At 41.2% G+C, this 25216-nt stretch overlaps 1 long non-coding RNA gene across 1 annotated transcript in view; it reads left to right on the plus strand.

The window, feature by feature from the left end:
* The window catches only part of LOC122462650, a 193019-nt gene extending 168109 nt beyond the window's left edge, over positions 1-24910 (plus strand). The window contains exons 4-5 of the long non-coding RNA XR_006285343.1: positions 8573-8619; positions 23298-24910. This is a non-coding gene — a long non-coding RNA (uncharacterized LOC122462650). The remainder of the gene's footprint in view (positions 1-8572; positions 8620-23297) is intronic.
* The last annotated feature ends 306 nt before the right edge of the window (positions 24911-25216 follow it).

The raw sequence follows: 25216 nt of genomic DNA on the forward strand, positions 1-25216 counted from the left end.
TCTCAAACAATGGATGCACATCATTAATTAATGGTGCTGTTATAATTCGAGACAACTCTTCTGGATGCATTTCCCCTCTATCAACATTATCTGTCTCATGCAGATTGAGCCTCAGTCTGCTGGATCTCATGCAAGCCCCTATCTCTTGTAGACACAGGGTCATCTGTTCCACTAATCCAGCAGGATTGGTGTAATGCAAATATATAGCTGGATGTTGTCTGTAGCCTGCAGACACTGTACCCCTCATAGAATCATAGAATATCAGGGTTGGAAGGGACCTCAGGAGGTCATCTAGTCCAACCCCCTGCTCAAAGCAGGACCAATCCCCAACTAAATCATTCCAGCCAGGGCTTTGTCAAGCCTGACCTTAAAAACTTCTAAGGAAGGAGATTCCATCACCTCCCTAGGTAACGCATTCCAGTGTTTCACCACCCTCCTAGTGAAAAAGTTTTTCCTAATATCCAATCTAAACCTCCCCCACTGCAACTTGAGACCATTACTCCTCGTTCTGTCATCTGCTACCACTGAGAACAGTCTAGATCCATCCTCTTTGAAACCCCCTTTCAGGTAGGTGAAAGCAGCTATCAAATCCCCCCTCATTCTTCTCTTTCGCAGACTAAACAATCCCAGTTCCCTCAGCGTCTCCTCATAAGTCATGTGTTCCAGTCCCCTAATCATTTTTGTTGCCCTCTCCTGGACGTTTTCCAGTTTTTCCACATCCTTCTTGTAGTGTGGGGCCCAAAACTGGACACAGTACTCCAGATGAGGCCTCACCAATGTCGAATAGAGGGGAACGATCACATCCCTCGATCTGCTGGCAATGCACCTACTTATACATCCCAAAATGCCATTGGCCTTCTTGGCAACAACGGCACACTGTTGACTCATATCCAGCTTCTCGTCCACTGTAACCCCTAGGTCCTTTTCTGCAGAACTGCTGCCGAGCCAACTAGGACCAATTCGGTCCCTAGTCTGTAGCGGTGCATGGGATTCTTCCGTCCTAAGTGCAGGACTCTGCACTTGTCCTTGTTGAACCTCATCAGATTTCTTTTGGCCCAATCCTCTAATTTGTCTAGGTCCCTCTGTATCCTATCCCTACCCTCCAGTGTATCTACCTCTCCTTCCAGTTTAGTGTAATCTACAAACTTGCTGAGGGTGCAGTCCACACCATCCTCCAGATCATTTATGAAGATATTGAACAAAACCGGCCCCAGGACTGACCCTTGGGGCACTCGACTTGATACCGGCTGCCAACTAGACATGGAGCCATTGATCACACCCGTTGAGCCCGACAATCTAGCCACCTTATAGTCCATTCATCCAGCCCATACTTCTTTAACTTACTGGCAAGAATACTGTGGGAGACCGTGTCAAAAGCTTTGCTAAAGTCAAGGAACAACACGTCCTCTGCTTTCCCCTCATCCACAGAGCCAGTTATCTCATCATAGAAGGCAATTAGATTAGTCAGGCATGACTTGCTCTTGGTGAATCCATGCTGACTGTTCCTGATCACTTTCCTCTCCTCCAGGTGCTTCAGAAATGATTCCTTGGGGACCTGCTCCATGATTTTTCCAGGGACTGAGGTGAGGCTGACTGGCCTGTAGTTTCCAGGATCCTCCTTCTTCCCTTTTTTAAAGATGGGCACTACATTAGCCTTTTTCCAGTCGTCCGGGAGCTCCCCCAATCACCATGAGTTTTCAAAGATAATGGCCAGTGGCTCTGCAACCACATCCGCCAACTCCTTTAGCACTCTCGGATGCAGTGCATCCAGCCCCATGGACTTGTGCTCGTCCAGCTTTTCTAAATAGTCCCGAACCACTTCTTTCTTCACAGATATCTCCTCGTCTCCTTACTAGCCATCTTACGGCCTCATATACATTTTGGACATAAGTGGGGAGAGGACCAGAGCAGAAACCTGAAGTACCTCACATGAGAGAGCTCTTGGAAGATTGCCATAAACATTTTGTGGGTCTTTCCACATCAAAAGAACTGACATCACAGCAATAGAGGTGCCCAGGGGACAATTCCATTTTGCGACAATTTTTGAGGGTTAGACATTTGTTTTTGTCCTGCATTGGAATGAAAACTAAACCCTGCAACTGTTTTCATGAAATAGCATTTGGACACACACACACACACACACACACACACCCCTTCCCATTGAAAGTATCATTGGATCGATACGCCCCTATGAAATGTTTCAGCTTCAACCAAAAAAACATATTTTGATGAAAACACAATTAGTTATAAATGTGCCGAACAGCTCTACACTGTAATTCGATCCATTCCTACTAATTCAACCTCTGCAATACCACCTTAGGGACATCAAAAGTAACTTTTACTGTTCTGATAAAATCAGCCTGGGCTTGTACTTTTGTCCACAGCCAGGCACCACTCAATGGCCAATGCCACTTAGCAGAATAACTCTTCCTGTTGAAGGTTCGAAGTTGGGCAGCTGCTCCAGTGCCGCAGACTGTATAGTTTGTACCATTTTAATAGGGGGCTTCTACACAGCCACGGCAGGCTCTGTTGAAACCCCAGATAGCCATAGCAGACCACTGAAGGTTACTTCCATAAGTACTCTTAATTAATGAAAACATATGCTGCTAAGTTTCAGAGTAGCAGCTGTGTTAGTCTGTATCCGCAAAAAGAAAAGGAGTACTTGTGGCACCTTACAGACTAACCAATTTATTTGAGCATAAGCTTTCGTGAGCTACAGCTGAAGTGAGCTGTAGCTCACGAAAGCTTATGTTCAAATAAATTGGTTAGTCTCTAAGGTGCCACAAGTACTCCTTTTCTATATGCTGCTAAGGTAAGTTACAGGGCCCCATCAAATATATTGACCTAGAGCTGTCACTGTACCCAAATTCACAGAGGGTCATTCCAGCTGGTCTTGAAAATACACATATAAGGCCCCATTCTGCCACCCTTTTTCATACTGAGTACTACCTCACTCTTCAAATAATAATGGGGATCATGAGACTAACCTCCTTTGTAAAGTTCTTTGAGATCTACCCAGGGAAAGTGCTATATAAGAACAAGATATTATCATCTATTGTGACAGGGTCGGGCCAGATGGCTACAGGAGAGTGGTAGAAGGCAGATATATTAGCCCCAGGTTGAGTAGGTCCCTTTTCCCTGGGTAAGGTAACAGGGAAGGTTCCAGAACAATCAGGAACTTTCTGGAAACAATTAAGACAGACAGGCTGATTAGAACACCTGCAGCCAATCAAGAAGCTGCTAGAATCAATTAAGGCTGGCTAATCAGGGCACCTGAGTTCAAAAAGGACCTCACTTCAGTTTGTGGCGCATGTGTGAGGAGCTGGGAGCAGGAAGCACTAGGAGCTAAGAGTGAGAACGTCTACTGTTGGAGGACTGAGGAGTACAAGCATTATCAGACACCAGGAGGAAGGTCCTATGGTGAGGATAAAGAAGGTGTTGGGAGGAGGCCATGGGGAAGTAGCCCAGGGAGTTGTAGCTGTTGCACAGCTGTTCCAGGAGGCACTCTAGACAGCTGCATTCCACAGGACCCTGGGCTGGAACCCGGAGTAGAGGGCAGGCCCGGGTTCCCCCCAAACCTCCCAACTCCTGATCAGACACAGGAGGAGTTGACCTGGACTGTGGGTTCATGAAAACGGCCAAACTTAGGGCTGCTGTGAATCTCCGAGGCAAGCAAATTCGCCAATAAGCGCAAGACCCACCAAGGTAGAGGAGGAACTTTGTCACACTATGTGTTTTTCAGGTGCAGTCTGGCAGCTGTCTAATTCCTCTCATTTGTGCTCGCAAAATTAGAGGCCATTTTTCTTAGCAAACGTATCACATTGTTTTCTCCAGCTCAGTTTGTCTCATATCCACTTTGCTGTGTTATTTCTATAAACCCATGCCTTACTGCATATGTTTTGCTCTGCTTTCTGATAACCTAAAATGCACACCCCTCTTGGTAGACATTCCGATGTAACTAGAGAAGGCTCAAAATTGTTACATTTGGATTCAGATCTAGATTTTGATTCCCAAAAGTTCAGGATCTTTCATTCCCATATTAGAGAGAGGGGCCATCTATGAAATTCAAATCTCAGTCCTCATCCAGTTTTTGCACGCCAGCATGGTTCAGGGGAATACGGATGCAGGATTTCAGTTCAGGACCCTCTCTAATTTTAACTCTTGTTCAAATGTGGCCATCCAATGCAGTTAGATCTATTGAATTAATTGGATCTCCGTTAACAAAAAGGCTCTCTGCTTCGCCACGTTTTACTTGCTCCTGGTTAACCACATGCTCCTTACCTTTATATCAAGTTTAAAAGCAAAGTTCATTCAGTAAATTTAGAATTAAAATGTGCAATATCAGGCTGGGTGATGTTATGAGAAGGAACAGTATACAGTATGCTTTATGTGCTTTTGGCTGTTCCACCCTACATTGCAACATGTGCACCCACTCTTGTAACCTTTAATGCTGTGCAAAGATGATCTGTCATTTCTAAAAAAATATTGAAGCAGCTTTGAATCCTTACTGCCCCCTAGAGAAATTCTGGTAGAAAAGCTCAAACTGACAGAGTCAGCAAAACAAAAAACTGCAATACTGAACTGAACTCCACTGTTGTATACCAACCACATACGTATAGTGTCAGTTGCAAAATCCGTAGAAGCACAAAACATCTAGAAGAGCCTCGTTCGGTGTCATTTAGTGACATGATCAAACTTGTACAGACTCCAGTTCAGTGTTTTTAAGCGCTATACCAGAGTTAGTAAAAATAGGTGTGTAAAACCACCAGTTTTTATTTTACAAGTGTTTCAGTGTGAACAAGAGAAACTGCATTATTTTTGTAGCAGAATGATGAATGCAAAAGCTGCCTTTCATTTCATCCCAAAAACACGAGGCCCATGTTTTTCAGAACTGCATGGATGCAACTGTGTGTACACAAGTTCATGTGCTTTTGTATGCGTGCATTTGCAATGACTATGTTGTGCATGCTATTATGGTAAGTGTGGATGAAATTCAGCCCTGTGCAGAGGGTATGCCCAAGGCTGTAGTCACATTTAAGTGTTGCATAGGGCTTGAGCTGGCCCTCTGCCCAGCAGTGAATTTCACTTTCTGTATATAAGTGATTGTTAGACATCTAAGTCACTGTTTGCATGCACAATTATTACAATTGCAAGGGCAATTAGAGTGGTTTATTGTGAAATTCACCTGTTCCCATGTTTGCACATTTTTACAGACAGCTGTGTGTGTATAATTCTAAAAATCTAGCTTGAAGAATGTAATGTAAAAAATGAAAAATGGGTTATCTTTTTACAATCATGTGGAAATGTGATTTAATATGTTAACGCTTTCGTTGTGCCAGCAGAGACAATATTAGCAGTGTCAGCAATGAATGATAGTAAAGCAGGGAGGAGTATTTGCTTCTAAAGTATATTCTGTAAAACTGGACCCATTGTTTTACATTCATATCAAGAACAGTATAAACATTTTAAAAACTATATAGTTTAAAACAAATTCTCCACATCCTACTGTCACATATCTAACAAACGGAGAGGGTTTGTTTTATTGCCCAATCATCTTTACAAGGTCAACACATGCCTAACAGAGTTTGATCTGTACCAGACAAATCCTGTTAAACATGGCAGAGTAACAGATGATATTACAGGATAGTGCAAGCAGTTTTGACTGCCCTCTAAAGGCATGTGTGTCATGAGCAAACACCTGAATTCCTGAGGGATACCAGAATAGGTGCCAGAGGGTTATAAATGGTTAGTTCAGGACTACATCCCCTTGTTCATTTTGACAGAAATTTTCAAATCCAGAGCACAGATGAGAATTTCATATTGTATATTCAGTTTTTCAGACTAGCCAGTTAGGATAGAAGTAACAAATACAACCAACAAGTAGTCTCAACACAGAGCTGGAGGTGCACAGTCTATCAATGAAACACACTACAGGGACTGCTTATTTGGAAACAAAAAATCAGTCAGTGTATGACTAACAAATTGCTGTGCCTTGCAGCTGATCTGTCAAAGGATAAACATAAATATTGAATGGGGGGGAGGATTTTGTAATTTCTTCTTTCTCGTGTCAAAGCTTAAAAGGTTTAGAGGTTTCGTTTGACTAAAACTCAACTCTGAATGTGTCTCTTATCCAGACCTCATCAGCCAGATTTTTGTAACTGTGCATGTATCTGTGCGTCTCATTTGTGTTTGTTAGTAGATACCACAAAAGCACAGGTAACCACATTTGCATGGGCAGTTGAATAAATGCAAAGGCCACTGCATGCACGAAGTCATCGAAATCTGGCCCAAGCTTGAGTAAGTAGAACCAGGCTGAAGGCACCCCAAAAAAGCTTCTTTCTTTGTTATTAAAGTATTATTTGTATTACAGTACCAGATGTCCCAATGTGCTAGGTGCTGTACAAACACTTAGTAAGAGACAGTCTCTGCCCCAGAGGCCTTACAATCTAAATAGAAAGGATTGGTACAAAGAATGAAGAAACTTGCTCATTGTCTCACAGCAAGGTAGTTTTAAAGCTCAAATTGAACACAGGACATCTGAATCCAAATCTAGTGCTATCTGCACTGGAATTCCCTACCACCGCATGTTCTCTATTTTTTGCAATGTTTTGTTTGTCACATCTGTTTTCAGTCTCATGTGGAGTCATGAAGCAGAACAAAAATTTAAAACAGTTGAGGGGAAAGTTATTCAAACTTTTTTGATCCTCAAAAAAAGGTTCAGCACCGTTTGGAGCAAAGTTTCAGGTGGAATCTTGTTTTATCCAAACCTGCTCTGCCACATATGTCTAGTTTTCATCAACCAGATCAATTCGGTTAATTATCCATCTCTTGCTGGTTTTCTCTCTCTTTCTCTGTCCTGGAGGCAAACCTGCCATTGAAATAACTGGGAGTTTTGTCCAAGTATGGCCTGCAGGATCAGAATACACATGCAACTGCCACTATCATTTGCGCCGTTCTCTCTAAATGGAGGTTTGTCAGTCCTCTGACTCGTTAATGTCATTCCTGTTTATAGCATTTCTGGTGCTTAAACATTGATTCTGGAAATCTCCCTGTGTGAGGAAATGTTTCTCCATGTCATAGTGATGACCCACCAGTAAGTAGTGGGGTGCTGATTAGTTAAGTACATAGTCTACCCACAGATCAACAGGTACCCCTTTTCCACGGAGCATAACACTTCATGGGGGTAACTGTGATAGTGTGACACTTTGGGGATTTACCCAGACCACTAAGGGGTTCTGTCACTACCTATCCTGCAGCTCTGGGTGCTTCTGTGCTGTGTAGCTTTGGCTCAGAGCCATGACACCAGCAGCCTGCTCACAGAACAATGGTCTCACCCTGGCTTCCACCAGCCCAGTTATTCCTTTATTTTGCTTAAAACCGTTTCTGACTTTCATGCCTTGTTACTTGTATCCATTTAAAATCTCTCTGTAGTTAATAAACTTGTTTTATCTGATCCAATGTGGTTAAATTGAAGTGTCTGGGAACCTCCATTTGGGATATCAAAACGTGAGCATATTATTTCCGTTGATAAAATAAGGGACCTATATAAATTTGAATTGTCCAGGAGAGGACTGGTCAGTACAGGACATACATTCCTGGGGGCAAAATCTGGGACTGGGACTGTGTTGGGGTCACCCTGCAGTATAATTCAGGCTGGTAAGAGCCTAGGTGTGGCTGGCAGGCTGCAGCACACACAAAGACATAACCGCGAGTGACCTGCATGCTGGAGGTTTTGTGTGACCAATCCAAGCTACAGCAGTAAGCATTGTAAAGGACACCCCCGTTTAAAGGGCAGGGCTGATACACTACTCATTAATCTGGATTGTACCCTGCATATGTCACAGGCTTGTTTGACTTTTTTTAAAATGCAAATCAGTTTATCATGGGTCTGTAATATTTTCCTAGCAACTTTATAGTGTTAGTAATTTCCTTTTGTGACCTGGTTAATAGCAGAAGCAACAGTTCTTGTCTCTCTGACGGCAGAATCCAACTTTCTGGCAAATCAAACAACCTTTCTGTGGTGAATTTCATCATTCTAACAGTGGCAGCCTGTCCTCCTCATCTGAATGCCTGTATTATTCTTGGAGATGTACTAGACTAAACCGGAGATTATTTTGGGGTGGGGCCAACAAAGAACATCTTTTCTTCACAAGTGTCAACTGCATTATTTAAAACAACTTAATATCTTTTGACTCTATGTTCTTGCACAGAAATTTAACAGGCTGTTAATATCAAACCACTTTTTGCCTCTAACCATTATTGTAATTCTGTCCTCTAGCTCTTTTCACTCTACTAGGCTATCAAAAAACACCTTCCTAATCAGCAGTATACACGATATGATAATAGATGGCACCAGAGCGAATACAAGGCTGTACTGTAATTCACTCTAGGGCGCAGCCTAAACCTCAAGATCATCTTTATGAGCAATGGCAAAACCTAGACAGTGAATACAGTTTATTCACTCTGGGAAAATTCTGTTTTGTTTTGTTTTTTAATATAAATATATTTATGTGCATCTGTTTCTTTGTGAAAAATAATAATTGATTTCATTCTAATTTTCTTTCATTTGCAGCTGTCCTGGTGCCTGATGATTCTGAGGTGCAATACCCCAGGAGCAATGTAAGAAAACAATTGTGCCTTTGAGGGGCACAATTTTCTCCCTGCTTCTCCCTTTCTGTAGAGCAATAATAATTTACTGCTGGCTTCTACCAGCAAACTACAACCTGGGCAGGTAGTCATACCTATGCTTAAAGTTTACCAACACTTTCCATTATAAGATTCTGTTTTCAGTTGCTTATAATTTTGCCAAAATTAAATTGTTTGGGCTGAAATTTTTCATGCTGAGTGTCTGCATGACGATGATTTTTTTAAATGGTTCAGCTGTTTCAGTGTTGACTTCAGTGGAGTTACTTGTGGAGCAAGGCACTATTCAGTGTGAGTAAAGATATTAGAACCTGGCTCAAGGCATGGGTATAGATCAAGCATCAGCAACCTTTGGCATGCGGCACATCAGGGAAATCCACTGGTGGGCCAGGACGGTTTGTTTACCTGCAGTGTCCACAGCTTCAGCCAATCACAGCTCCCACTGGCTGTGGTTCGCTGTTCCAGGCCAATGGGGGCTGCAGAAAGCTAAGGGTTAAGGGATGTGCTGGCTGCCGCTCCCCGCAGCCCCCATTGGCCTGGAACGGTGAACCGCAGCCAGTTGGAGCTGCGATCGGCTGAACCTGCGGACGCTGCAGGTAAACAAGCCATCTTGGCCTGCCAGCGGATTTCCCTGACGGGCCACGTACCAAAGGTTACCGATTCGTGGTATAGATAGAGATCTCTCTACAGATAGCTAGACATTGAATCATAGAATCATAGAATATCAGGGTTGGAAGGGACTTCAGGAGGTCATCTAGTCCAACCCCCTGCTCAAAACAGGACCAATCCCCAACTAAATCATCCCAGCCAGGGCTTTGTCAAGCCTGACCTTTAAAAATATCTAAGGAAGGAGATTCCACCACCTCCCTAGGTAACACATTCCAGTGTTTCACCACCCTCCTAGTGAAAAAGTTTTTCCTAATATCCAACCTAAACCTCCCCCACTGCAACTTGAGACCATTACTCCTTGTTCTGTCATCAGCTACGACTGAGAACAGTCTAGATCCATCCTCTTTGAAACCCCCTTTCAGGGGGTTCAGTTGAAAGCAGTTATCAAATTCCCCCTCATTCTTCTCTTCTGCAGACTAAACAATCCCAGTTCCCTCAGCCTCTCCTCATAAGTCATGTGTTCCAGTCCCCTAATCATTTTTGTTGCCCTCCGCTGGACTCTTTCCAATTTTTCCACATCCTTCTTGTACCTTGGGGCCCAAAACTGGACACAGGACACTGGACACAGTACTCCAGGTGAAGCGTCACCAATGTCGAATAGAGGGGAATGATCACATCCCTCGATCTGCTGACAATGCCCCTACCTATACATCCCAAAATGCCATTGGCCTTCTTGGCAACAACGGCACACTGCTGACTCATATCCAGCTTCTCGTCCACTGTAACCCCTAGGTCCTTTTCTGCAGAACTGCTGCCGAGCCATTCGGTCCCTAGTCTGTAGCGGTGCATGGGATTCTTCCATCCTAAGTGCAGGACTCTGCACTTGTCCTTGTTGAACCTCATCATTGTGTACACAGTTTTTATCTTTTAAACATCCAAATATTTAATTGTTCCTGAAAATCAGGTACTTAGAAGACAAGTGTCAGAAATTGCACCCACAAACTGTGGGCAAAAGACTTTACCCAGAATTATTAGCACCTGCAGTTTATAGGTGTAAAGAAAAAAGCAACCTTGTAAAAATCTGCTCATTTGTTTTTATCGTTATAAAAGATTTTTTGAGTTCTCAACACGGGGTCACGACCACCTGACCTTCCCCTATTGCTAAACAAGAGGGGAATCCGGGGTAGATCCCTGCTAAATAGGAGGTGGGTCCCATGGTGGTCCTGATATAGAAAAAATGGTTATGGGAAAGTGGGTCATAGTGTGGAAGTTGTTGAGAACCATTTTTTGAAACACTTTATAATAAATGGAAAGGCTTATAAAACAGAGTAACAGATTAACTTCCCCTTTCAGTCACATCAGTGAAATTGAATTATTGTCCTCACTATAACTGATGTCTAGGGTTGACACTCATCCATCAATGATCGTCTAGGGATAAACATATCAATCCTGCCATGATGCTGAAAGGAAGAACTACAGAAGATAGCCATCATCAGGTGTCCTTTCCCACCCAAAGGGTTCTGAGAGTCTAGGTCAAGGAAAGTCCATTTGTCTTGAGTTCTCTGCACAGTATATGTGGAATACAGAGGGGAAAACAAAATATGCATCTGATCATATGTACGTGTGCAGTTGCCTGCTATGTTATCACCTCATGGTGGAGAGTGGCTGTTTTCCAGGAACTCAAGCCAGTATAATAAGTGTCTGCTTTCCATGGAAAATTGGTGGGGGGGGGGGGGGGGGGAGTTGTCACACAACTGTATGCTGGAAACCAAAATTTTGGCTGAAACCAAAATTCTGCTATTCAAATTTCTGCCAAAATTGAAATTTTATGTTGGAAAATATAGATGAGGACAACCATGTTTTCCTTTTTGTCAAAACTTTCTGTAGGAAAAAAAAATTCAGCCAGGTCTGTCTAAAAGTGGATGACCCCAGTTCATACAATACATTACTGTAGGTATGAGTAACTTATTCTATGAATCATTGAAAACAAACGTTATATCCGAGAAAGGTTCTCCTACCCTTATTCACACTGAGTAGCACCTGACCCCATGACTGGTTCAAGTTAAATCAATGGAACAGTTCAATGGTAGGCTATTGCACAATCCTTACTTGGTCACACAGTGGAACAGGGAAAGTAAGTGCAGCAAACACATTGTGTGCTAACTACCCTATGTAGGCCCTGCTGGCATGCTCTAAAACAGGGATCAGCAACCTTTGGCATGCGGCCCATCAGGGAAATCCGCTGACGGGCCAGGACAGTTTGTTTACCTGCAGCGTCCGCAGCTCCAGCCGATCGCAGCTCCCACTGGCTGCGGTTCACCGTTCCAGGCCAATGGGGGCTGCGGGAAGTGGCGGCTAGCACATTCCTCGGCCCACGCCGCTTCCTGCAGACCCCATTGGCCTGGAATGGCGAACCGCGGCCAGTGGGAACTGCAATCAGCCAAAACTGTGGACGCTGCAGGTAAACAAACTGTCCTGGCCCGCCAGCAGCTTTTCCTGACGGGCCGCGTGCCAAAGGTTGCTGATCCCTGCTCTGAAAAGTACCTAGTTTGCATTAACAAAGTCCTCAAAGGTACTTAATTTGTGTTCATGTAGCTCTGTTTCAAACAGAACTGTGCTAATGAGAACTAGACACCTTTTAGAGCATGCCAGCAGGATATACAGCAGGGGCAGTTAGAGCACAAGAAGTTAGTGCTTTACAAATCATATCCTTCTAATGCGCTTTGCCACACCATGTAGACAAGCCCTAAGGAATACATAGGTTATTTTTTGAAAGCATTCAGCGTAGGCCTACCTTCTCCCTTTGCAAGTTCAAATCCATGACATGAAGCAATATTTTAATTTAAATTGTACGGTGCGCTGGCCAAATCTCAGTAACAAAATGAACTTTCAGAATAAGGCTGAGCAAAGTTTTGAACACAACTTCACCAAATGACCCATTTTCACAATTTCATTCTAGGCAATTTTGGGGGGTTACAGAAGATGGATTTTTTGCATAATTCCAGGAAGTAGGGTTTTCGCACTAAAAATCTGAGAGAATGTGCATTGTTGCCTTTTATTTTATTTCATTTTAAGTTCACTTTTGCTGGAAATGTTACCTATTATCAGGTAATTCTTTGCTTGTTCCAGCTCAAAAATAGGTCACAGACAGCAGACCATTTTTGTGTGGGCAAAATGCACTAATATATTAAAAAGGAATTTTTTTGTTTTTTTTCATTGACATGTAAAAACATGCATTTCAAGTATTGTCCAGATTTTAAAATTTTTACAAAGATCAGCTTATCAAACAGCTGTGGGTTTTATTTGGGCAAAATTCAGTGGAAATTTGCTTGAATAATTGTGTCTGAGTAAGGCTACTTTAATTTGCACTGGGACTGAATTGTCCCCTGGCTGTCCCCAGCATCAGGTAGTGAAATAAAAGGGTTGTAAAACCACCTTTGACCCCCTTCTCATACCCACGCACCCAGGGTTGTGCACTGACCAGAATTCAAGGATCAAGCCCATATTGACAAAACACTCCCAGAATCACAACCTCTACAAAATCAACAGTGTTCAATGCTATGGCTACTTGGAGGTAAAAGTAACATCTTGGGAGCAGCACCTCTGGGAAAGACATTCTCATGGCAACCTCCAGCTGAGGCCTCAGTTGGGCAGACACCTTCCTGACAGCCTCTGAACAACCCTGTGCACTGGAGTCATTTACAAAATTGGCTTAGCTTGATTCTAGGATTGATCCTGCGAGGTGAAGAATGTGTCCAGTAATGTGCTAAAAATCTTCACCTCACTGGGTCGCAGTTGAAGATGCTCGGAAGCTTGCAGGATCAGGCCTCTAGGGCAGATCTTCTAAGACATTTGGGTGCCCAAATCTAATTAAAAATCAATTGGAATTGGGCACCTAACTCCCATCTGCACCTTTGAAAATGTCTCCTATAATGTACAGCATAACTATACTGTGCTGAAGAGCAGGTGCCTAAAAATGTATTCTACATCTATTTATTTTAGGGGCCGGAGAAACTTAAGAGAGCATCCTATAAAAATACTTAGCATTTACAATACATAGCAATATATATCTTCAAAATGTTGTGCAACATAATTATCTTATGGCAAATTAAGATTTGAATATTTCGAATATATATGATTTTTATGTATAGTATGTATGTTTTATACACTGTACCAGGCTGTGACTTATCTATAAAGAACAGGTAAAAGTGACCAGTAAAACACAGCTCTGCAGATGACATGTGTATGAATATCTTTTTAAGAGAATTAACAGGGACAGGAACTATAGTGGGGATCATAAATGATGACAATAGAAAATTCTTTAGGGAAAATAGTCTGACACTGCAAAAATTCATTGACATATGTAGGGCAGCTGAAATAGCCCAAGAGCAGATACAAATCCTATCTGATGATCATGTGGTGAAATGTATTAGAAAGAAATTACAGGAGATGAAAACGCATAGGTGAAATGAGACAGAACTGGATGCACCCTGCTGCAAAGAAAAGGAAAATCCTGTCTGAAAGAAGCCATGAACTGCTAGAAGCAGTACTGGAATTAGAGAGGCCAAAACCAGAACTTCAAATCCAGACTCCTTTGAATTTAGTGGAAAGTCAGATTCATGTGACTGGATCAGAACCTGTCCCTAAGGATTTGAATCTGAGGTGGATTCAAACCTGGAAGGAGCTTATTTTCTGCTTCTGGCTTGGATGTGGCTGAAATCTCACGAGAACAGCTAGTGAGACTTCTGCTGTTTGGGGCTGAAAGATTGAGGGAACAGCTCATGAGATTTCTGTGCCTTTAAATATGAACTCTTTGTTTTACATGCCAATGTGTATATCCGAAAGTGTGCTGCTGACATTTTAGTAAGAAGTCCATGTTTGAAAATTAGCTAGATTTGAAAAGCATTTGTAATTCTGCTTTTCCTGATCAGTTATTTAAGTATGCTTTATGTAATCTATCTCGTCCAGTAAGCGTGGTTCATCTATTGCAAATTGGAAGTAGGTCAATCTGAGAGCTGAGAGCTTCTTTAGTTATCTCACTCATGGATGTTGTCATGTGAAACTGCTAAAGGTTAATTCTTCATGGGGCTTGAGTGGTTTTATGTGTTGTTTGAACCTGCAGATACACTAGCTGCAGACAGATTGTACCCTGGGATTTTAGAACAGAACACTAATTATAAGGGAAATTATTTGAATCCTTGAAGTGTGATCTCACTGGTTGTCCTTTGGCCAGTAGCACTTTTAGATTCCAACAGTAGGAGAAAGAGATCAAACTCTCCAGAGCCACAAGTTTGAAGAATTCTATCTGCAAAGTCCAGTCCTGGCTTTAGTTATGGTGGATCCTGTGCAATGAGGAGCTCTATAAATAAGTGCATTGAACACTTAATTCACAGTTAACACTAACCAACCTCTCCCTTTAGGACCAACATGAGCAAGCATTTATTAATTCTGCTACCCAATCACTGGCAAACAGGGAGGCCAAAGGAATATGAAGTGCTGCTGTGGAAATTGACAAAATTAACAAAAGAGCAATAGGTAGAGTTGATTGAGAACAGAGTTACTTATTCCACCCTCCCCACACACACACAAAAAAAATCAGAATTTCAATATTGTTTCTATTTAACAGGGTACAAACTGGACCCATTTTGCACAATATTTTACTGAAATTTTTCATTTGCTGAAAACCTGATATTCGCTAAGAAAAGAACTGTTTTGGAAAACAAAGAATTTTGATAATGGTTTGGAGACTGACTCTGATTTAAAAGGTTCAGTTAACAAAAATCAGAATTTTTCAAAAAGTGGAAAATTTCAATCATGTTCACAATTTTTCACAGAACTGTTTGTTTTTGAATAGAGGCCTGAAACAAAAAACAAAACAACATGCCAACAAACAAAACTCAGTCTTTTTGTGTGAAAAGTTTTGAGCCCCTCTAGTAGCAGATATTAAATTTATTGGGAGGAAGGTTATTCTGACATCAAGTAGATTATTTTCACTCCACATAGGTCTTGTCTATACTTGTGGGAGCATGTGAGGTACATGTAGTTACACACAACAACGAAAGGCATCCACACTGCATTGTATAACTACATGTGGCAGGGAAAGGCAGCGGCAGCTCTACCCCGCTGCCTCCTTCTGCTGGAGCCTTTCCCTGCTGCCTGAATCTTTCACTCCAGTGGGGAAAGGCTTAGGTAGTAGAACACTACATTGCTAAAAATAGCAATGTAGACATGATAGGCACTACTTGGGCATGTAGAGAGCTGTGTAGGTTCTGAACACTAGGATTCTGGCATATCTGTACTCTACTTGCCTAAGCAATGCTTCACTGTCTACACTGTTAGCTGCGTGTGCCATGTCTGTACTCTATATACTGCCCTAAGTGTAGACCTACCCATAGAGACCATAATTCAGAAAAATAGACCAGGATGTGACTGTCCCTTGCATGGTGGGAGTGGGAAGCAAGGTGCCTTTATGTACGTAAATCAGGTAGCTGTACATTCAGATATGATCATAGTTACCCTTGTGTGTACAACTTCAGTAGCTACACTCACCAATTAGGCACATTATTTTTGTGTGCACAGTTGCACGCCCAACTTTTCTGAAAATCTGGACCTCCACCTAAGCCTCTGGAAATGGTTTCCCCACTCATAAAATGACTACGAAGCACATTATACACTATCACTGCAAAGTGACGAAACTGAGGGCAAGATCAAGTTAATACTGATGAAAAAGGCTAAAAAATTTACAAAATAAATAAAACACTGAAGTGTTATGATATATAACCACCCGTCAAGCTTTTAGTCGATATTTCAAAATTAAGACTTGTGACAGTTACTAGAAAATGATTCACTGGTAGCTTATGCATCACACTTCATGAATAATTATGCACATATTGAGAGAGGGGGAAATGGCAACAGTATTCCTCATATAACTGGATACCAAAGATTTCAACAGTTAATCTCTGGCATAGTAACAAAGACAGAAAATTGTAACAACTAGAGACAACGGTAAGAATAATATTCCTGTGTTTCTCTATCCAAGGTGAGTTAGCACACTATGGGTTTGATTCTACTCCCATTGAAATCAATGGAATAACTCTCATTGACTTGAATGATGCAGGATCAAGCCCTGATGGGCTGTCTCTGAACCTCTTACTAACAATGGTGACCAATTATTCCAAAAAGCAATCCCATTGGCTGATTTTTTTCCAAGGTGAGTAGGGGGTTGGCAATGTGGTCCTAAAGCTTCAACTTTACCAGCTGTATTTCATAGGCAGCCTAGGCTGATAATCTTTCTGTGGCATGTTTGAAGACCTCCCACAGCCAATGATACTGAAATGAAAAGAGGTGAAATAAATATATATGAAGATTCAGCCTACTTGCAGCCCCATAGAAAATGAGAAAACAGCATAAACAGAAAGAACAGGATGAAGAAAAGTAATGAGGGTGTGGGTGTACAAATAGTTAAATCTTCCTGCTACTGTTTGAAAACAGATTACCTACAAAAAAATTTATTACTTTTTTTGAGGCAGAGAGACTGGTCTGGCCTCAGTTGAGGGTGCTCCGTACTTTGAAAATCTGTCTCACTGCGGCTTGGAGAGCTGATTTTCAACAAGTCTGTGGAAATGCACTTACAAAATTTGTAATGACTATCTATTTGCATATGGAGAACCCCACTTTTGCAGGATCAAAGAGGCACAGCAGCAAATTTGCCAGGTGCCTATCATTTGTAATTGAAGTTTTGCAATTTACTCTTTTAAGGAATACCTCCTCACTGTTTACTCTGTTGAACTTGAATTTTTGTCCTTCAACAGGGGACTAGTGGTGGCAGGGTATGATTTTATAGGCTACTATCGCTCTTATGGGTCCGATCATGTGTGTCCTTGAAGTTTGTTCAAAAGTTTAAACACACAAGCCCAAACCCATAAATCGAACTCCTCTCGTTCAGATTCCTTTTCACACATCCGCAGTTCATCCCCACATGCATTTATGCATTTGCTTTACATTTTTTATGATCGTGTTTTTACCTAGTAACATTGTAAATGTTTAAGCAGGTGAACATTTTACAGCTAAAAGAAATTTAAAGATGCCATGCATTTGCCAAACAAAGTTACCATGGCAAGGCATTGAGACACCTTCAAAAGAGCCTCTCTCGCTCACTTTTTCTCTTACTCAAAATACAGGCTTTACAAAATTGACATCTTAAAATTAAAATGTTTTTTCTGAAAGTAATAGCCAAGATTGTAGAATATTTATGTGATCATTAATATTTGAATTTTGAATAATGTATACATATATATTTCCACAAAATAATATGATGCTTGTTATATTCCAAAGTCATATTTTTCCCCCATAACAAGTACAGAAGCAGTTTTATTTGCATTACTCACTGCAGGTATGTAATATCAAATTACACCACTAATTCTCTTTGTTTCCTGAAAAATATATCTGTGTGAGACATTTTTACTCTGCATACATAAAAGAACTATACTAATAAACATCTTTTATAAATGCAGAAATCTTCTATGCACTTATCATTTAACCAAATTTGGATACTTTCCCTGTGTTTATTTTAAAATCATACCATTTTCTTTCTTGTTAATTGCACCTGGTCCATACCAAAAGTTTTGTCACTAGAATATCTAAACTAGAGCTTTCTATTTTATCAGCAATGGCATATACGTATGTGCAAGGGCATACAGCTGCATATCAAATAGCACTTGCATGCTCTGCCATTCACCATCACTCTTCAGGATGCTGATGAATGTGCTGACAGACAAAGGCTAATTGGCAGACTGTACGGAGTCAGTTTTTGATGACACAGTAGAAATAATAGGAGACAGAGAAGGTAACAAAGAAAGTTTAGAGGGAATAATAAAGGAAATATAGTCTGAGAATATTTCACATGAGGAGAGAGGGCAATCTGAAATACAGTGGCAGGGAACCAAAGGATTACACAAAAGAATGAAAGGGAAAAATGAAGAGGGGGGGTAACAAGTCCTCCATGTAGTCCTGGTGTGACAGACAGACATGATGATGTGAATATTTACAGCCATGTGAAACTTGGTTTGGGGTTTCCTTACAATCTCAAAACCCAGAGCTGGTTCAACAAATGACTGACCTGTTTAATGCCTATTTTGCATCAGTCCTCACTAAAAAGGTAAATTGTGACCAGATATTTAATACAGTATTAACAACAAGGAGGAAAGGACACAAGCCAAAATAAGGACACAACAGGTAAAAGACTCTTTAGATAAGGTAGATGCATTCAAGCCTGCAGGGCCTGATGAAATTCATCTTAGGGTGCTTAAGGAACTAGCTGAAGAAATCTTGGACCCATTAGTGATGATTATCTTTGAGAACCCGTGGAGGATGAGTGAGGTCCCAGAGGACTGGAGAAGGGTAAAGATAGTACCTATCTTTAAAAGGGGGAACAAAAAGGAGCTGAGGAATTATACATCAGTCAGCCTCATTTTTGATCTCTGGAAAGATATGAGAACAAATTATTGTGCAATCAGTCTGTAAGCACCTAGAGGATAATAGGGTTATAAGTAATAGTCATCATGGATTTGTCAAGAACAAACCATGCCAGACCAGGGGTCGGCAAACTGCAGCTCTGGAACCGCATGCGGCTCTTTGACTGCCCCCTTGCGAGCAGCCGGTTTTTGTGGGGGTGCAAGGTGGAGGCTCTGGCCGGGAGGTGCTTACCACACGCAGCTCCCAGCCGGCAGCACAGCAGGCTGCCTACCTGCCTGGCCCCATGCCGCTCCCAGAAGTGGCTAGCTGCTGGCACATCTCTGTGCGCCCCTTGAGGGGGAGGTGGGCAGCGGGTCTCTGTGCGCTGCCCGTGCCTGCAAGCCCCACCCCCACAGCTCCCATGGGCCAGTTCCTGGCCCATGGGAGCTTTGAGGATGGTGCTGGGGGCAGGGGCAAAGTGCGGAGCCACTTCCCCCCACCCCGCCAGGGGCATGCAGAGACATGCCAGCAGCTAGCCACTTCCGGGAACAGCGTGGGGCCAGGGCAGGCAGGCAGCCTGCCAGCCGGGAGCCATCTGTAGTAACCACCTCCCAGCCAGAGCCTCCACCTCGCACCCCAACCCCCTGCCCCACGTCAGAACTCCCTCCTGCACCCATACTCCCTCCCAGACCCTGCACCCCCTCCTGTACCCCAATTCGCTGCCCCAGCCCGGAGCCCCCTCCTGTTCATATTCAAATTCAAATGGCTCATTACCAAGGCAACTGAATTTCTTGTGAAAAGGAAGCGGATGTGCTCTGTCTTTACTAGTATATTCCAACGTCCAACAGTTTGAAAAAGTCTAAAGTTAGAAATAAAATAGATCGGATAATCAATCAAAACAAAGTATTGGTGAGTAGTAATAACTTTAATATGTTCAACTATTATTAGTTGATAAATTCTTAACTCTGCAAGTAGCTTTGTGTGTGATGTGGCTCTCGAAATATTTTGGTCAAAGACAAAAACCAAAAAATGGGTCTTCTTTGAAAGGTTGCCAACCCCTGTGCCGGACCAGCCTAACTTCCTTTTTTGAAAGGATAACTGGCCTATTGAATGGGAGGTGGGAGATGTAGACATAATATATATTGATTTTAGTAAGGCTTCTGACACAGTCCCGCATGACATTCTCATAAGCAAAGTAGGGAAATGTGGTCTAGATGAACTTATTATAAGGTGGGTTCAAAACTGGTTGAAAGACTGTACTCAAAGAGTAGTTATCAATGATTTGCAGTCAAACTGGGAGGAAAGTATCTAGTGGGATCCCACAAGGGTCTGTCCTTGGCCCAGTACTATTCAATATTTTCATTAATGACTTGGATAATGGAGTGGAGAATATGCTTATAAAATTTGCAGATGACCCCAAACTGGGAAGAGTTATCTCTTTGGGAAACAGGATTAGAATTCAAAATGACCTTTAGGAAAGATATGGGCAAACTGGAGAGAGTCCAGAGGACAGTAACAAAAATGATAAAAGGTTTAGGAATTCTGACCTATAAGGAAAGATTTAAAAAACTGAGTATGTTTAGCTTGAGAAAAGAAGACTAAGGAGGGACCTGCTAACAGGTTTCAAATATGTTAACGGTTGTTATAAACAGGATGGTCATCAATTGTTCTCCATATCCACTGAAGATAAAACAAGAAGTAATCATCTTAATCTGCACCAAGGTAGATTTACATTAGATATTAGGAAAACCTTTCTAACTCTAAGGATAGTTAAGCACTGGAACAGACTTCCAAAGGAGGTTGTGGAATCCCAGTCATTGGAGGTTTTTAAGAACAGGTTAGACAAACACCTGTCAAGAATGGTCTAGGTTTACTTGGTCTTGTCTCAGTGCAGGGTGCTGGATTACATGACCTCTCAAAGTCCGTTCCAGCCCTACATTTCTATGATAGTATGATTCTGTCAGCTTCCACACATGGTTTTCAGCACGGGGCTTCATTAATGGAGATACAAGTCAGGCTGGGAGAACTTGTGTATTTGAAAATATTTGCACCCACCCACAGTTCAGACCACTTTGATGTTAAATGCTTCAGTCCTGCAAAAGGGTCTGGCACATTTGAAATCTTCTACCCAGGCATGGGCCCACTGGGACTTGGCAGGATCAGTGCCTAAGTTGCTGATTGCCAACTTCAATCCAGGATTTAGACATCCAAGTGGTCTAAACACTACATGTCAATAACTGAAGAGCCAGTTCTGCATCCATCATTATTTTCTTCTCACAAAAATGAAGACCTCTTAAGGCTTGGCTGACATTTGACCATTTGCTTTTAATTTTTCAGTCAAAAAATATAAACTTGAAAACCCCACCATCACACATATCACTGTGCAAAAACGCATTATAACTTTTAAGTCTCAAAGAAATGCTCAGCCCATGTAAATGACCTAATTACTTTATCTACAGCTGGTGTGTCCCAGGTCAGTGTACAGATATATGCAAAAGCCAATGGCAGCTTTGGGAAATTAGCTTTTTGATTATAAAAGAGCAATACATGTGTTCTCTCACGTGTAAAGTGTGCCACTCACTGAAAAATAATCACATAACATTGCTGAATAGGTAACAGAATGGACAGGAAATGTACTTCTGACTAGGGGGTGCTCTTATTAGTCATGTGCTCAAGGGGACTGGAGCACATGGCTTATGAGGAGAGGCTGAGGGAACGGGGATTATTTAGTCTGCAGAAGAGAAGAATAAGGGGGGATTTGATAGCTGCTTTCAACTACCTGAAAGGGGGTTCCAAAGAGGATGGATCTAGACTGTTCTCAGTGGTAGCAGATGACAGAACAAGGAGTAATGGTCTCAAGTTGCAGTGGGGGAGGTTTAGGTTGGATATTAGGAAAAACTTTTTCACTAGGAGGGTGGTGAATCACTGGAATGGGTTACCTAGGGAGGTGGTGAAATCTCCTTCCTTAGAAGTTTTTAAGGTCAGGCTTGACAAAGCCCTGGCTGGGATGATTTAGTTGGGGATTGGTCCTGCTTTGAGTAGGGGGTTGGACTAGATGACCTCCTGAGGTCCCTTCCAACCCTGATATTCTATGATTCTAATATTATGTGTAATATATATGTTATGTTATTATATGGCTATTAGATATTTTTAATGGTAACTTCACATGAGAGCTGGTCAGCTAATATCCTCTGATAATCTTTTTGAATTTCACAAAAATTTTCATATAAAATATTCTGTGCCTATTTTTTCTTTATTTACCCAGCTTTTCTCTGGATGGTCATAGCTACAGGGATCATTATTAAAAAGTTAACGCTTACCTCTGCTACAGTGAAGTAACTGAGGTGTCATGACTCTTTCCTGTTCCCATGGCATATGAATCAGTGTTCTAAAAATTCACTGTAGTAATCACAAAATTCTGCTGGAAAGAATCACTCAGTAAAATCTATTGAGATTTCAGCCTACCACCTCCCTTTGTTTCATAACTAGGAGGTGTCTAATAAATGCAAAATCTCAGTGAATAGAGCTCAGTGGGGCCTATTTTTTTCTCCTGACTCCCGTGATTATTATAATTTGATTTTATAGGTGTCTATCCTAAGACCCCAGCTAGGGAGTAATCTTTACTGAGTCATGAACTTTCACATCATTAAATCTCTCTACATTTATTTTAAACATATCAGAAGTGTCAAGTAACTTTAGATGTACAAAATTTTATTTGCATTGGGAAAAGTGAAATTTAACCACTTGGGAAAATAAATGAAATAGTTTCCTGAACAGTCAGGAAAGCAGTGAGGCTCCTGAGTCTGTGATTCTATTCATATGGCTATATAGCATATCTCTTGCATAGGCCACGACACGTGTTTACAAGGACAAGAATCTGAGTAATTTCCTACTAGTTTGAAGGGAATATTAAACTCTTCTGTCATTAGGAGGTATATTATTTATGTTCCCTTTTTTATTGTTGTTGTTGTTGTCTATTTTTTAAAATATTTCATTGTTGGCTCAATGCTGACTCCTGATAGAAAGTGATGAAATGCCCAATATGTTAAGAAACTTTATCACTAAATCAGGAGCAAAACTATAAATTTTGGCTTTTGAAACCAAACTGACTGTTGAGGATCATTTTGCTCCTGAAATATTACAGCAGCGATCAATTTGCTGTAAAATCAAACAGTTTACCTTGGCAATCTATAGATGGAAAATATGTTGTTCTTGAGCAAAGTTTATGCCTTGCCTAAAGGATAAATTAAATTTTATGGGAAAGATATGCATTATTATCTGCTTATCTGCTTAACATATTCTTTTCCACATCATTATAAATATTTTAATCATACCTTTGATCTTATGTATATTAATATGGTAATATTTTCCCATATAGGACCAAACACAGTTAATTCCGTACAGAACAGGGGAGAATAGTCCAATCTTCACCAAAAAAAAAAAGAAAGATAAAAATTTTAGCAGAGACAGGTAAAGATGGGGCTAGTTCGTGATCCTCTTGTGAAATGAAATGTTCCTGAAGCGAGGGGAGGAGTCAATTAAGTCATTATTATTAATTATTATTGTTTTATTATTTCACATTTATATTACAGGTGAATCAAGATTGGAGTCATGTTACATTAGGCACCGCAGTGCCTTGAAAGGGTTCATAATCTAAGACAAGCAATGTCTGAAAAGTGTGGGGAGACCATCAAATATATACGTACTTATATACATTTGCTATTGATTTTTAATTGCATAAAGGAATAAACAGGAATCAACTTTCCCCAGCTGCCCCTCTGCCTAATCTTCATATGCTGGATGATTTCCTCTGGAAGTTACCATTAAAGTGGGTATTCAGAAAGGATTTGATGGAGAAGAGAGGACTAAGGAAGGCCTTCTATGCATAAGGGACAGCATAGAAGAAATCCTCAAGATATTCATGGGAGGAGTGAGAAAGAGCATGGCATTATTGGTGGGGTAGAAAGTCGATGTGATAAGAGGCAAGAGTGGATAAGTAAAGAGAAGCAAAAACCAATGGACTACTGACCTGTAACGGTATTACTCAACAAGAGTAAGGAGGCAGACTCAAGCCCTCTATGAGTAGTTTATCTGGCCATCTTTAAGAGTAGAACAAACAGCAAAGAAGGAGGCCAAATGCCTCATCTGTAGTCTTCAGTGTCTGTCATCTCAGTCTCATGTTATTCACTTGGAATACTCAACGTGATCCTGTGTTGGTCAAATGTGGAGTTATGAGTTGGGATTTTCAAAGATTTAGACATGCAAATCCTACTAATTTCAATAGGAGCTGTGTGGTTTAACAGTCACTTTTGAAAGTCTCAGATATAGGTCGTGGTAATGTCATTTTCCTGCTTGACAACCCTTTTCCACTCTAAACACTCACTAGTTTTCTTTCTGTCACACAAGTTATCCATCTTCTATTTTTTTGGTGATATGGGTACTCTTGACATATTTAATTTATAGTCACCTTAATCAGTACTTGCTTCTCCTCTTTGTTTTCCATAAGTACTTTTTCCCATCATTTTTTCTTATCCTAAATAAGTACCTAAAATAGCTACGTTTAGCCTATACCATGGCCTCACAACAGGGAATATCTCTGTGCCAAGAGCCTTTCCCTACTTTTAAGGAAAGGAAAATTTAAGATGAATAGCAGGAAAGGGAAATCCCTCAAGATGATATCTATTCAACTGTGGAGAAAGCACTGGGTGATGTACAGTATGGGACCATCTTGCATTGTCAGGAAGATGAACTTGATAACCTACTAGGTAACTTAACTTACTCACTGGGGTGCTGTGAGGATTAATCAGTTAATGTTTTACAGCCCTATGAAACTGCAAAGTGCTATGTAAGTGCTAAATATTATTATTTTTTATTACATCCTTTGCACTTTACATGCAAGAGTGAACCATTTTGAGAAGACAATGCAAGTGTGTCTATTATTATCCATGTTCTCAATCATCGTGAGCAAGTTCTGCAACTCAAATTTTCATCTCAAGAGTATGCTGCTGAAATGTAATTATTGGAGGTGTATAAATGGTCTGCTGTCTCAGATCTTTTGTAAATGTTAATCCTATTCTTATAAAAACCAACTCTAAAATGTAGCTGTTTGGAGTTGTTCTGTGTTTCTACAGCACAGTGGGGGTCCTGGTTGATGGCTGGAGCTCATAGATGCTACTCTAATACAAATAAATAATAATAGTCAACCAGAGGTAATGGTGTCACACAAAAGATCCAAAGCATACAATAACCTGAAAATTATAATGATGATGCAAATAGTCAAATTCTCCCAAGAAATTGTGACTCACATAATATGTAATATGGGAAACCAGATAGCAAGTGTGAAAAATCAGGACACTTTTTTGGGGGGGGACAGGGGTATAGTTGCATATATTTAAAAAACCCCTAATATCAGGATGGTCCCAATAATATTGGGACATCTGGTCACCCTAGTGTTATAAATGCTGAGACGTAATCACTTTATGAACATGGTTTATGACCTGGTCAGTGATGG

Source organism: Chelonia mydas, chromosome 13, assembly GCF_015237465.2.
Source record: "Chelonia mydas isolate rCheMyd1 chromosome 13, rCheMyd1.pri.v2, whole genome shotgun sequence".
In the NCBI taxonomy this organism is placed as follows: Eukaryota; Metazoa; Chordata; order Testudines; family Cheloniidae; genus Chelonia; species Chelonia mydas.